The sequence below is a fragment of the Aotus nancymaae genome, unplaced genomic scaffold (genome assembly GCF_030222135.1).
Source record: "Aotus nancymaae isolate 86718 unplaced genomic scaffold, 86718_ANA_hifiasm-v0.15.2.pri h1tg000057l, whole genome shotgun sequence".
In the NCBI taxonomy this organism is placed as follows: domain Eukaryota; kingdom Metazoa; phylum Chordata; class Mammalia; order Primates; family Aotidae; genus Aotus; species Aotus nancymaae.
This window is the reverse complement of record NW_026988471.1, coordinates 49317588-49333435: the sequence shown is the minus strand read 5'-3', so window position 1 is coordinate 49333435 and position 15848 is coordinate 49317588. Positions and strand designations below refer to the sequence as shown.

General features: G+C 40.7%; 1 protein-coding gene across 24 annotated transcripts in view; it reads left to right on the top strand.

Annotated features, from left to right (window-relative positions):
- Window positions 1-15848, top strand: part of NRXN1 (neurexin 1) — a 1142110-nt gene that overhangs the window by 544710 nt on the left and 581552 nt on the right. The window lies entirely within an intron of this gene.

Genomic DNA, 15848 nt, shown 5'->3' with positions numbered 1-15848 from the left:
TTTAATAACAGCTTAAAAAATGCAGCACCTAAGAAAGCATGCATGATTAAAATACAGAAAGTGAGAAAAATATAATATCGGTCTTGATATTAAAAAGGCATTTGTAAGTTACTTAAGTCCCAAGAGTTTTCAATTGATTTAAAGTTAGGGAACCAGATATATAAGGAGCTTATTCTAGGGCTTATTAGTTTTCTTTCCTTGGTGAGGTTTCCCAGATCCTGTCAGACTCCCTGACAAATAGGAATTTGAGGCTGGCTTAGATACCCCGTGTCTCCAACAGTGAATTCTATCCCGCATCTCACACACACACACACACACACACACACACACACACACACACAGAGAGACACACACACACAGAATGCTGCTTTCACCAGCTGCTAAGAAAGTCTTACCATACACTTCTGTTGCTTATTGATACTTCATTTCTCAAATGTACAAGACAAAATGCTTAGAAAACATGTCAATAATAGGAGAAAAATGACAGAAGTTGCTATTTGAATCCCTTGTGATTCACTAAGAAAGTATATGTGGATCCCATCTCATTTAATACTACAACGAGCATCCCAGAAGGTATTATTAGCATGTTATTCTCAATGTAGAAAATCTGAGGTTTGAATGACTCCAACACCCTCCCCCAACCCCACTGATTCTTCTTCTCTATCCTGATGCATTGCAAAGCCTCACAGATATCATTGCAGGCATAATTTTTCTTGGAAAGAGTTGCTCATTTTTATTGATGGGATCTTTCCCTTTGATTCAAAAGTTAGATACATTGAGGAGGGAAGTTAGGAGACTGGAAAGAGAAAATTCAACAGAACTCTCTCTCTTTTTTTTTTTTTTTTTTGAGACAGAGTCTCACTCCGTTGCCCAGGCTGGAGTGCAATGGCACCATCTCTGCTCACTGCAAAAGCCGCCTCCTGGGTTCAAGTGATTCTCCTACCTCAGCCTACTGAGTAGCTGGGATTACAGACACGCACCACCACACCTGACTAATTTTATATTTTTAGTAGAGACAGGGTTTCGCCATGTTGGGCAGGCTGGTCTCAAACTCGGCCTCCCAGAATGCTGGGATTACAGGTGTAAGCTGCTGCGCCCAGCCTCAGTAGAACTCTTTCTAGAGAAAAATGCTCTTTTTAAATAAGATGAAAGGAGAAAGAAGAGTGTTTCACTTTATTAGCAGAATATATTTTGAATCCTAGGACATTATTTGTTCAACACATAAAATGTGTGGTAATGGACATCTCCCTTCTTTCACAGTGGGCTTCTTGTTAACTTCAAAGAGATCATATTTGTACCCACAAATCTAATAGCTTAGCTCAAAACATAAAATGAAATTCAAACAAATGCTTTTAACAGGCGAAACCTCTTTCTCTTTCTTCTCTCTGATTGAAGTGATTGAACTGCTTTTCCTTCTGTATTTTTCACATGCCCCGTCTTGCACAGTGGGCTCAGGTAGTAATTGTCAAAAGAAAGGGAGAGATTGTGAAATTCATTGTGCAGACCAAGCCACCAAAGGTAAAGCAAAAAGTGTCCTGTTTGTGTAGGTGAGACGTCAGTTAGTATAAGGGAACTTCACTGGAAATTAGGAATATCTGTTGGAGATTAAAATGACTTAAAAAAAAAAAAGCAGTTTATAATTGGTTGAGGTATATGTCGTGCACAGCCCTACACATTGAGAATCCAGAGAAGCAATGCCAGGAAATGGATTATATTTCTTTGGATAGTTAAGACACTGTCTCCTGAGAAGTGAATATCTGCTTATTGTTCATTAACAAATGGAAATGAAGGTGATAGGAGATTGCAGTCTAGAGTTCTTTCTGGTGGGAATACTGACACATCTAAGTACTTCTGAGTTTATTTTTGTTAAAGCATTGAGTGTTACATAACTCTGAAGATACAACAGGTGTTGCCCATATAAAGAAAACACACTATAAGTATGAATTTAAAAATGGCATATTACATAATATTAAGATATATAGTAATGAAATCTGAGTGTATTTGTGTTTTTTAAAAAGCACAATTGGGGCTGAGCATGGTGGCTCATGCCTATAATCCTAGCACTTTGGGAGGCCGAGGTGGGTGGATCACTAGGTCAGGAGTTCAAGACCAACCTGGCCATATAGTGAAACCCTGTCTTTACTGAAAATACAAAAATTAGCTGGGCATGGTGGTGGCCACCTGTAATCCCAGCTACTCGGGAGGCTGAGGCAGGAGAATTGCTTGAACCCAGGAGGTGGAGGTTGCAGTGAGCCAAGATCTTACCACTGCACTCTAGTCTGGGTGATAGAATAAGACTCTGACTCTGTCTCAAAAAAAAAAGAAAAAGCACAATTAAGATTGTTTGTGAATTTCCCATGTGAAGGGGCTAATCATTAGTATAGAATAATACCTTCTGCATTGCAGAAAAGTGAGAGCAAGTTTCTAAAATTCTAAAATTAGGCCAAGTCTGGGCTAATACATTGGGTGTGTGATCCGATGGCAACAGCAACCCCATGGTGCCTCTGATCATGTGCACCTTCAGCTAGAGGGAGTTTGAGGACAGCCTGCTGTGGGGCCTGACATCTCTTGTCTCCCATCATCACCACTTTTGGTAAGTGTGGCTACCAGCATTGGCCAGAGCATGAGTATTTACATAGCACTGACTTTGCAAAGAAGACAGCAGAGTTTCTGCAATGGAAAGCTCTCAGTCTCTAGGAGAACACTGACATTGAAGGAGCTCTTAGAGGACGGAGAAGGACAGGATACTGTGGAGCTGTATTGGAGCATTGAAACTAAGCTGGGATCACCTAGAAGGCTTTTTACGGCAGTAATGTTTAAGGGATAGTTGAAGCATGAGTAAGAGCAATGAGGCATTGCTTCTTTTTTCCACATGGATGCCTACTGAAATTTAGAGGGGCTTATTCATAAAGGAGAACTTCTACCTGAACTCTTCACTTAGACCTGGACAGCAGTGTTGTTGTTGTTGTTTTTTTTTACATACTAATCAGGTAGCATTGAGCTGCAGGAAAAATGAAAGTTGACCTACTTTGGTCAATATATTGTACTCTTCATGAATTAAAGAAAACATCAGATTTACTCTCCACTCTGCTCTAAGTCATTGCAGCCATCTTTAGTGCTTCTCGAAAAAAGGTCAGCCAACTTTAACTACACGAGAATCATGTAGTGGTGTTTGTGAAGTTCAGATTTCTAGATCCTATCTCAGACCAACAGAGGCAGTAATCATTTGAGAGAGATGTGCAGAAAACGACAGACATCTGTATTTTTAAAGAGCACTGGATGATACGGATGTCATGAGCTACAGAGTCCTGAAATAATGCAAGATCTATGTTGAGGCCAAATTTAACTCACTTTTAAATTTTTGTATAAATCTTGATTTTGCTTTCATTTTAGAATTTTATTGTTTTTTGTTTGTTTTACCAGCCCTGAGCCGAAGTCACGTTATTGGCTGGTTAGAATTATTGGGAGAATTTTTTAAAAAATATTCCTTATGTTTTACTATACCTTAAAAAGACACTAGAGGGCAGTAGAAGGCCACAAAACATGCTGCGTAGGCCTCGGGAGTTGGGGAAACCTCAACCTGCTCCATTTGCAAGGGGAAGTCGTTCTTTTGTTTTCAGATATCTGAAATTCCACACTTAGCTTTTATAGTGATGCGTGCTTTTGTCTGTGGCTCTGCTTCATTATAGGAACAGGACTTCAGTGAAGAACTTTGAAAACTGGGGCTCATGTATTTCATTCTCCCTTTGACTCCAATAGAGATGGTCAGAAATGGCCAGGACTCTAATGATCTTTCTCTCAAAAGAGAAATTCCATGCAGCTGACCTTGTTCAGCTTATCTTTCATGATACCGCTCGATTCTCAGGGGGTTGTGTGTCTCTCCCTGCTGATACAGTTTTGCTTTCATCTTTATTTCCCAGCTGTTTGTGTTCTATTCCCTCTGACAAGCAGCAACATGCAATGAAAGGAGCAGCAGAAATTTGCTCTCTGCTAGATGATTTCCTAGCATCGCTTTATATTCATTTCAGGACTTCTGAGTCCTGACTCCTTTAGAGAAATAATGGGTTGGTGCGATTCCTCCTGATGTTCCTTCTCTTGCTCCTATATTTGGCAAATTTGTATGTTAGTACGTGCATGCATATGGAGGGGAGCTAATATTTATTAAGTGCCTACTAAATGCTAAGTAGATTTAACTGAGGTTATTGTATTTAATCCTTGCAATTACCCAGGGGTTTAAGCTGAAGTCAGTCTTGCTCATTCATTAATCTAGTTCAAGAAAAAAAATATACAGAGGAAGAATCGGTTTTGGCCCCCACCCTCAATGAGTACCCTTCTTTAAGACATTACCCTAAGTTTATCCTTCAGCAAATTGAGGATACATCGTTGAGAGGGGCAGAAATTAAAGATTCCTAGCTGTGTAGCATAGAGTGCCTTCAGGTGGCCACCTAGCAAAACTACATAAAACTGAGAACAGCAATTTGTTTCTGGGCCACATCTAGGTCAGCCCAGGCAGCACTTGGTCCTTTCTTCCTCCTCTGTTCTCGCTCTCAAACCCAAAATTCCTTCAAGGGCTTTGAGGTCTGGCACTGTCTACTGATCTTGCCCCTTTCCTTCTTACCACGGTCACCACCCATTTATCTCCTCCTCAACCTTCCTCATACTCCTCCTTAAATCTCACCGTGAAGGCAGCTGCCTGCTATTGTTCACCCTGCTACCAAGCCACGTAGATGTCCCCTAATCAGAAACAACTCAGCAGGGACTTTCTATTCAAATATATTCACTCCGTAAGCAAAATTTGAAGATAAATAGCATTCTTGCTCTTTTTTCTTGATCTCTGGCCAGTCAGTCGCTGTTACTCAGCTCCCTGCCCTCTCCAGTCCTGAATATAACACACATCCCTTCCATTTTCTACCTTTTCGTGTTGCTACTTGACAAATCTTTACAGCAGTCGTTCAGTAAACCGGATTCTATTCAAAGATGTAGTCGTGTTTAAACATGCCCAGGCTTTGTGTATTCACTCCACGTGACATCTGACAGCCCACTTGTCTTGCCCAGATGTTTTGTTTAAATAGAAAATATTCAGGGAGGAGTGAAGTTGAGCTTAGCCTTAGAGCAGGATATGGCACTGGGAATGGAGGGAAGGTGCTGCTGCCCTGTGGTTAGGCCACCTTTACTGGGTTTTTGGTTTGGGATTTTTTATTTTTTATTTTTCGTTTATAAGGGAAAGAAGCTTATTAACATTATTTCCATCTGTAGGAGATTATTTTAAGGATTAAGTACGATGTAAGAGAGACAAGAAACCCTTTTAGCTGTTGAATGAGGAGGCCGCACAGAGGATAAGAACTTTGTTCCTGGAATCATACTGGGATCTCAAGAGCCATCCTCTTGATTGTTCCCTTGGGTACACATGTTCACTGCTCCCTAATCCATTGCCCCACCATGACAGCAGCAGCCACCCGGGCTCTGTTCTGTCTGCTGGCACTGCTGTGAGATGGGTTCTCTCTGCCTCCCGGCTTCTTCCAGTCTCGTGGCTTCCACCTGTGGCTTTTGTTCCTGTGTATGTTTCCACCTCTGTCCGCTCACACTTCATCTACTTTCCAATTCCCCCCAGTACAGGGTTTAATACAGTGAATGGACCTGTCGCCATCTGGTCTAGGCTACGACTTCATAGGCTTTTGCCCTGCTGCTACTGGCCAGGCTCACCTCTTCAGTCCAATTAGCTGTAAACACAGAGGTAGGTTTTTGAACTTGAGAGAGAAGAGAAAGAGACTGTGGGTTGGAAGGCTGTCTTCAACCTCTGAGAAAGGACCAGGGTAATTTTCTCATTTTGAAGGGCCCTGAATGCCAGGCCAGAAGATGGGAAGGGTGAAATTCAAGGCTTTTGAGCGAGAGAGAAGAGGTCACAATGCTTGTTAGAATTATTTCTTTGGCTTCAATGGAATGGAGAAGCCGAGGCTCAGGGAAAAGACACCACTTTGGAGGCAATTTGCCATAGTACAGAACAAAGACAATAAGGTTCTGAGTATGTAGAAATAAGACTTGACATTTTTGTTACTCGTTTTCTTAAACAAGAATTACAGAGCAGTTACTTGAAAGAGATGTGAAACTACTATTTCCCTTCTGCCACCTCCATTGAATCCCCAGGCTTTGCAGAGTTCATCTCAGTCTATTCTCTTTACTATAAAGCCTCTGTCAGTTTGTTTTAATACTACTCTCAACTTCCCACCCCCATTAAGACATCATTCCCTTCCCATGTGGTTATCTGGGACCTGCCATCTAACATTTGGTTTGGAAATTATTCCCTCTGCTTCCCTGTGATTCTTGGCCAAGCTCACACTATTTTAGCAGAGTTTATGTTCTTTATTCTCCACTAAAAGCATTTTTAAGAAATTCCTTCACCCACTTTACTTGTTTCTGAATTTCTCTGATATTAGCTGTGGGTTGTCTATATTTAGTTTTATCAACTCCCTCCAACTATATTATTTGAAATTTCTCTTCCCACCATTTGACACATACGAACTTAGAAACTGTAAGTGATCTTGGAGATTATCTGGTATGACCAATTCCTTTTACAGATGAGAGATGTATGCTCAAGAGAGGTTGACCTGCACAGCTATCCCAGTTTCACAGTTTCTTACCATAGCTCAGGGAACACAAGTTGAGTTGCTCATATCAATCTCGATTGACTGCTGGGGACAACCTGCAGCAACACACTGAGAAGAAATCTGCATCCTTATGTGGACTCATCGGTGAAAATTATTGGTGTGATCAGTCACAGGCCCAAGATGGAGATTGGTAGCGAGAGGGCCACCTATTGACTCTGTTTTTAGTAAAACTGTAAAGGCTCCGACCCATCCCATTTGCAGATGTGAGAAGCCCTGGGGTTGGTTTCTTCTCACCCAGCACCCTAGCTGAACTCTGACAGCCACAGGCCTTGGTTTCCATGCTTGGAACAGCCACAAAGAGGTTGTGCATAGGAATAAATAGCTTTCTTCAGCTTTTCCACAGCTAAGTGTGGGCTACTGGAAAGCTCAGTCCTATGCCCAGGTGCTTTTCACAATAAGCTGACAGGTTACCATGTCCCAGCAAGGTGATTAGATGGCTTGAGCTCTTCAAGGTGGTGACATTTGTGCCAAGGAGAAGCAAGTACCTGTAAGTGCTCAGAGCTTAGTTCTCAAGGGTCAGGTGACTGCTCACAAGACCTCAGCCTCATTCAGAGATGAGTCTTCTGTGCAGGTCCCTCTTTGCGGAATGCCAGGAGTGATGCTGCATCGCATTCTAAGAATTTGAACTTCTTGGTCAAGTGCCGTCCTCGTCAGCCATCCGAGAAAGCAGATATCTGACAATATCCTTCTCAGTCAAGTAGGATTTAAATCTTCAAGGTTTTCTTGGCTCTCAGACCTCCCTCTTTTTGCTGAAGAGAGACTTATACAAAAGTCTTTGAAGTACAGATAGCATAAAACCATTCAGACTGACAGTAATGGGGAAAGGGACACAGTATAGCATTCAAGGAACCCAAGGACAAGAACAGAGAAGGATCAACACTGGGCTTCATAAAAGGTGTGTTTAGGAAAGCTCTTAGCAGTAAGCCAGTGTTTCAGCTTCACTTGGTCTCTACTGGGGCTGTGAACTGACTCCCATCAGCTGCCCAAAAAGCGTTCCCTTGTTCTTCTCCCTGACTGCACACTAGCGTTCTCTGCTTTCACAAGCATTGGTAAGCTTGGCCTTCTCGGATCTGGCTTTCCACCTCTGATCAACTCAAATATCTAAGAAAGACTCATTTAAGTTCAGCAATTCTGGTGCCAAATTCTTGGAAGAGTATATTTGATTGAGACAGATGTCTTCCCTGTGACCAGGATGGGGGAATAAGAGACTGAGCCACATTATACAAATATGAGTTTACTGGATTTGTTTAAAGAAATATGGGGATAGGCTATTTGGGTTATAAATGGAGCTATCAAAGGCTCAAAAAATGTGATCTTTAAGCTGTTATGCAAGAATTAAGGGATGGGGTTTGCCTTGCTCGAGTAGGGTGTGAGGATATGGTTAAAATTCTTCAAGGTGGTAGAATACTGGGTGCTATGTGAAACCCAGATATTTAGATGATGAAACTCATAAATGCTTGAGTGAGCAGAGTTTGTTTTTGGGTGGAGACAGAGACTTTGTTTATACATAGGAAGTACCTGAGATATCAAAGTGAGAAGCAACAGGCAGAGGTTCCCAGGAATTCCCAGCAAGTATGAGGAGAAAGAGGACACTAGATTCTTACCTTCTGTGCGATTGCCAGCATCCAAACCAGACTCATCTAGATCCATAATGGACCTACGGGCCCAGGCGGACATCTGGGAAATGTTACAATTGTTGACTGTAGATCCCAAGAGGGAATGCCACTATTATTTTCAGGCAGTTGTCTCATCAAGTTGGATTTCAGAAATAATGCAGCCCCTGCTCGGTTTCAGCATGCACCAGAGGAAAACTAGCTTCCAACCTGGATACTGTACAATTCCTCTTGGGCCACGGTCAACATGGAAATGGACTTGAAAGTTAGGTGGGCTTGAAACCAAGTTGCTTCTCGCACTGTAGAGATACTCAAAAGCTAAATCTCCTATCTGTACCCACGCGGGGGAATGCGTTTTTGATGGCATGGTGCTGTTGTGGCTCTTCATTGTCATGCACTAGGGGGTGTTTACAGTGCTCCTCAGGAATCATATTAGGCCAATCAGTGTTTCCCTTGACATCACGTGAATGTGGTTTTCTGTGTCTGTTCTTAAAGGGGCCCCTTTTTGGACTTTGCAATTAATGATTTTGGTTGTTCTTAAGGACAAGAAGCATATAGCGTTATAATTAACAACACAGTCTTTGAGGTCAGAAAGACTTGGGTGAAATAGCATCTCTACTGTTTCTTTTGTGTATTTCCTTATGCAGGATATATCACTATCACCATCATCATCATAATCATCCTCTTCTAACTTTACTAGGCATTAGGTAAGAGAGTTACATATATTTCCTCTTTAATTTTTGTGACGAACTGGTGAAGTTGCTGTACTTACCCCCATGTAACAGGTGATGAAACAAATAGGCTTAGGGAGGTTAAGCATCTCACCAGAACAAATAATGATAGTAATATTAAATAGAAACTGTTTTAACCATTTCTAAGGGCTTGTCATATCTCATGTACTGTTATAAAGATTTACACATGGTATCTCATGTCAATTAATTCCCTGAATAATACACAAGGTTAGCCAGTGTATTATTTGATGATCAAGGGTTTATAAAAAGGACTAGGAGGGCTTGTAAGGCTCATTTGGATCTGACAGATGTTGGCAATATTTCGGCCAATTTCCCATAACTACCCTAGTACAGGAGAGCCCATCTGGCGTCTCAGTTTCTTAGAGGTTGACTAGTATGATGTCACTTATGCACATTCCCAGACTGTCTGTGGGAAGTTCTCTCCTGTCTCCCACCCCCCACGCTCCACGCACACTCCCCTACCCACAATACACACACTCCTTAGGCCTCTCACCATTGGCCTCGCCTTAGAGTTCTGGCAAAGAAGAATTTGAACACTATAAGGGCCTGTACTAATGTACCATTATTTCTATAACACAACGGCTCTGTGACAGTTAAAAATGTAACATGTAGTTCCCTATAGTTTTGTGAAACCTGATGAACTAAGTTTCCCAAAATGATGTCCAAAATGATATTATGTGCCTTTTGATGAGACCTGTGTGAGTCACGCACATCAATAGAGTGGTGTGGAAAGCCGAGTGTCTTCATGAGAAAAATTATCTCATCACTTGGGTCTGTCTTTATTAAATCATCTTCGTTATTGTCACTATTATCCTTGTTATTATCAATTATGTCATTTGTGCATGCCTACATGTCACGCATCATGTTAAGGGCTTATATGTGAAAGGATTACGTTAAATAAGCATGATGTCCTAATATAGTCAAGCTACAATATCATTTTTTTCACCTCAAGCCATCACTTTTAAATGTATTGTGTTAAGGTATTTGTACCATGTGCTGATTTAGAGTAAATGTTTGGGTTCACTTTTAAGATAATTATATAATAATTTTATATTATAAAACATAATATTCATTACAATTACAAATTGCCAATCTGAGTTACTAATCAAAGCTCAGAACCGAGGCTGCACTCTGCTGTGGTCAGTCACTGGCAGTAGGAGAAGGGGCAAGTTTGGCTGCTTCCTTCTCCTGCTCTTATCTTTCTACAGCTTTTTGACAAGGCAAGTCAATTGGCAATTGGCGTTGGGACTCTTGGTCTGGCAGATTCCTAGAATTCCTTCTCTCCTGGTGCATTCCTGGGTTCATCCAAGTCTTTGCTGCTAGACCTTCCAACCTTAATCCCCATATAAGGGGATGCTTCTGCTTCCTCCTCATAGACACTTAACATGTGGGGCTGCCCTGTCTCTAAGCAGTCCTGCCTGTCTATCTCTCGTGCACATGGGCCCACCTTGGCCCATGAGGAGTTTCCATGATTCTTTGACCCCTCAACCTTGGAAGTGTACCCTATTTCCACTGCTCTCATTTCCATTCTGCTACCTCAAGTTCTTTGCAGCTGTCTCAGCATATCAGGTGCCAGTTCTGCATGCCTCAACAATAGGGATCATAAAGCAAGTGCTCCAGGAGACACTCCTCTGAGAGCTGCCTCACTAGGCTTGGAGCTAGATCATAGGAGCACAGACTCACTGCACAGTAAGAGCTACTTCAAAAAATATTCCCAGATGCCTTTCCTTCCCATTTCTGACTCATTATTATTATTTTCTTGATGTAGCTGAGGGGTTCAAGGGCCTTCGAACCAGTATTTTACCTGTTCCTTTTTAAATTTTCAATCTCGGTGTCTGTCTCATTCTCACATTGTCTGATATTGACTGTGTTGACACTTCATTCAGAAATTCAATTAGAATTCTGTTTTACACATACGGTCTCTTAATCCTCACAACCATTAGATCAATGAATTATTAGTGCCCCCATTTTGTAGATGAGATCACGGAGACTTGGAAAGCTTAAGTGAGTTATTTATTCTCAGGTAGCACCAAGTGATAGAAACAGGATTTGAACCCAGGTCTATGGCTGTATTTAAATACTGCTGTCTGTATTTGCCAAAATATTTGAAAGGGTTACTTCTGAATATCTACAGTGAAAAGCTAACACTTATTTGAATCTTGGAGAGAAATGTCATAAAATAAAATAAAAAAACTTTCTATTCTATAAAATCTCAAGCTTCTACTTTTCTACTATGTTGTATAATATTGAAAATTTCACCTCTGGTAGTTGCAAAGGAACTGGATATTTCTGCTTTACTTTCTATATGCTCTTCTCTCCCCTATGCCTTGCATAGAACCTATATATGGGTTCTGTCTTCTTAGCCCCGAGGTCCTCCTCAAACAATACAGCTACCAACTGTAACTGCTATGTGTCCTTTGTATGTATTCTGTAGGACATTTGCATTTATAGGTACTTTGAATAGGCTCAGGCATTTGTAGTACTTGGTTGGATGATTGGAGGTTGGCCTATCAGTCAATCATTGGCTGGTGCAAACAGGTTACCTGCAGGCTCATTCAGCTGTCAAAGTCCTTAATTTCCATAGCATTTAGGAAAAGTTCCTTATATTTTCCTGACCTGGAGGAGGGATCCCTGCTTTTAAGTATCTGCATTTCTCTTTAAGAATAGTTAATGTTGGAAGAACAAAGTGTTTGGGGACACACACTAGGAAATTATATTATACCAACTGGATGTGGTGGTGACCTTACTGGTATTAATAATATCCCATCTTTGGAGCACAGAAGGAATTTCTTTTTTGGAAAAAAAATACAGAAACGTTCAGATACTTTAGGAAAAACAAGAGTTTGATTTGACTCCAGGAAGCTCATAATATTTTAAAAGCTCTTTGTCAATGTCTGTTAATTTTTTTGTGTGTGCTTTACACTACTTTGTCCTTTCAGTCTACACAGAGAACCACTGGTGGCTAGGACCTTTTTTATCCTGTTGTGCCTAAGCTGAGAGCCAGTGCCAATTTTTCACCTGCATTTAACAGACCACTTTTATAGGAAAGAGCTGCTCTTTTACTTACCCTTTATACCACTGGATCTTCCCCACCCAAAATAAATGTTCATTTGTTTTCGAATAAGAAAGGAAAACATCTTTCAAATAGAAAAGTTATCTTGGGAAAGAAAGTCTATTTGTTCTATAAAGTATTTGGGAAAAATAACAGGTTTGTGTAAGTTCTGCTGCTGGTTCCCTATTTGTAAGTCTCTTTTAATTTCCAGAACAGTCGTTTCTAAACTCCTATATCTATTCTACTCCTGTCATTAAGAAGGGATTCAGTAAAAATAGGAGAGAGTGTGGTGCATCAGGAAAACAAGTAGCCTGGGAATCAGAGGCTTAAGTGCTAGCGTTATTATTCCTGTATTGTTTGTATTACCCTGGGCAGGTAACTGATCTTTTCAGAGGGGTAGTCTGCTTTTCTTCAGGTGGGGATAGTGAAGGGTTGTAACAAGGATCAAATAGAATAAGAGACGTGAAAGTGTTATGGGAAAGTGGCCTTGATCTAGACCCCAAGAGAAGGTTCTTAGACCTTACGGAAGAAGGAACTTGGGGCAAGTCAATGGAGAAAAGTGAAAGCAAGTTTATTAGAGAAGTGAAGAAACAAATGGCTACTTTGTAGGCAGGGCAGCCTCATGGGCTGCTCAGCTGAGTATACTTATTGTTATTTCTTGATTCTATGCTAAACAAGGAGTGGATTATTCATGAATTTTCCAGAAAATGGGTGGCAATTCCTAGAAGTGAGGGTTCTTCCCCTTTTTAGACCGTATAGTAACTTTCTGACCCTGACGTTGCTGTGGCATTTGTAAACTGTCATGGCGCTGGTGGGAGTGTCTTTTAGCATGCTAATGCATATAATTAGAATATAATGAGTGGTGAGGATGAACAGCAGTCACTTTCATTGCCATCTTGTTTTTGGTGGGTTTTGGCCAGATTCTTTACTACATCCTGTTTTATCAAGATCTTTGTGACCTGTATCTTGTGTGGACCTCCTATCTCATATGTTACTAAGACTACCTGGCCTTTTGGGAATGCAGCCCAGTCCAATAGGTCTCAGCCTTATTTTACCCATTCCCTATTCAAGATGGAGTCACTCTGGTTCAAATGCTTCTGAAAAAAGCGCCTTTCCAACTGCAATGTTTATGCATCTGTCAAGTATAGCCGTATATGTGAGGCTGAAATCCTCTGCAAACCCATATGCAGTCCCAGAGAGCATTACACAGTGAGTAAAAAAATGAAATATGTAATAGTGACAGAATTATCTGCTGTAAGGAATGTCATTGGTATTTAAACTCGCTGTCATTTGGATGCAGACAAAAGGAAAACATTGAAACTATTTGTACCCAATTTTCACCTAAAGGTAAATTTAAAAATTTAAAGCTATTAGATGAAGTTAGCTTGGCATGGATTTATATGCCTGAACCCGCACCCCATCTGCCACAGTGTCACTGGCATAGAGTATGTTTAAAAGAAGATGGATTACTACACACACACTCTATCGCAATTTCCCTTTATTATTCCCCATTTAGCATGCCCACCAGGTCTCCTCACAGTCTGTTGGCCAAACATACAAACAAAATCTGTCCTCCTGTTGTAGGTTTCAGAATCATACTTCAAAAAGTATCTTTTTTCTTTGGGCAGTTTTGTTTCAAAATTTAAATAAGAAACAAAAGTTCTGAATATTGAAAGAATTATCTGTTCTGTTCGTAAGTGCAATAACAATATGAACTCCCCAAAAGTCACTACAGAAAAACTTTAAGGTCTGAACTCTTATCTTATTGCAGTTGCCCCTCCCCAGCTTGTCCCACATAAGTGCTGGTCTGTATTAGACTGGGCCATGGATACATACAAACGTCTGATTTATCTGTTTGGGGGAGACAATTGAGAAGTAACTGCTATATCTAAAAATCAAATGTTGATTTTTGGTAAAAACATTTTGATAAAATTTGATCAAAAAGGTTTTGAACGTAAGAATTCTATTTATATATCAGAATTTGAATACCTAATCTATAATTATGGAAGCAAATTGACTTTGTCTTTTTGAGATTACTTCATAATGATGGAGATGAGTCTCTTATTGTACCAGTTGTCTCAGGAATTTGTCAGCTTGCTGGATTTTTGCTACCATTTATTACCATTAGTTTTCTCAACTAGCCACAACTCTCCACAATTTCCTGTATGTTGTAGTAGTGGAGCTGTACATATTGGCCACTTGCCACTTAGAGTGTACAGGGTGTACATCCATATGTCATTCTGTATTAACTGACAATTACCATAGTTTCGGAAAACCTGGACTTGCAATAAGACCCTGCCCTTTTCTGGTATTGTAGCCCTAAACTACTGTTTCCTCAGCTGTAACATGCATCCCTGATAACCTTTAACTCCTCTTGTAGCTCAACGGGCAAAAACCAGATAGAATAATACACGTGCAAGTGCTTGGTCAAGTTTAGGATACTTCATTAATGTCACTTATTATTATAATGATAAAGTCGGAGCTGTTTTTTCTGGTTTTGACCATGATAATGCGTGACACTGATTACCAAAGATTCAAAGCAGTAATGAGGACCTCTGTCACTCAGACAGGACTCTGTACATTTCAGTTCAGTTGTCTCAGTGATCTTTGTGAAATGCAAAAAAACTTATTTTAGATAAGCAATATACTATTAGATATGTAAGCCTGCTGTAAGATCAAAAACACCTGTGGCTGGCAAGGAGCCAAGAAATAGAAGCTTCAAACTAGAAGAACTCTGGCCCTAGGAGTCCTTGAGTGGTGGCCTAAAGGCTAGATGGAGTGAAACATCTGCAAACCAAAAGGAAGACAGATGGGGATTAACAAACTCACTAGAGCAGAGCATTGGGGTCCACACAGTGAGCTCTTCTGTGTTCTGTAGGCATAGAGAGTAAATAAATGCATGCCTGTCTTTGTGATAATAACGGAGCAGATGAGCCTGGAGAGACAGTGTGAAGTGTTCATGGTGTTAATATGCCTACGGAGGATGCACGAATCAGGTCATATTTGTATATGGAGCAGCAGAGAGCCAGAATGAAATAGAAGGCCAGGATAGGCACAAATTTAATTTCCCATAAAGATTTTTTTACTTAGTTTAATTCCAGAAGACGACTCATGCATGGGTTCTCATTACCACACACACTGATTCTCCAAACTGTTTTTATACCTCTCTCTTCATCTCTGTACCTCTTTCTACAAATAAATTCAGTATATGTCAGTTAAAACTGGTCACGAATTACTCTATCAAGTTACTCTATCAGAATGGGAAAAATATGCAACTGAATTCTCTAAATATTCTTAATGAGCTGGATGGCTTCACCTCTGTGTTGAAGAAAGGGATCAGACTGGGTGTGGTGGCTCCAACCTGTAATCCCAGTACTTTAGGAAGCCAAGGTGGGCAGATATCTGAGGTCGGTAGGTCAAGACCAGCCTGGTCAACATGGTGAAACCACATCTCTACTAAAAATACCAAAGTTAGCTGAGTGTGGTGGCATGGACCTGTAATCCCAGCTACTCTGGAGGCTGAGGCAGGAGAATCGCTTGAACCCGGGGGGCAGAGGTTGCAGTGAGCCAAGATTGCATCACTGCACTCCAACTTGGGCAACAGAGAGAGACTCCATCTCAAAAAAAAAAAAAAGAAAGAAAAAGAAAAGAAAAAAAAAAAGAAAGAAGGACTCTGTAGATTAAAAATTGTCCACAATTAATTTATTATTGCACAGATGAAAGGAGCCAGGGACAAATATGAGTGCTGCTATAAAACCTTCCCTAT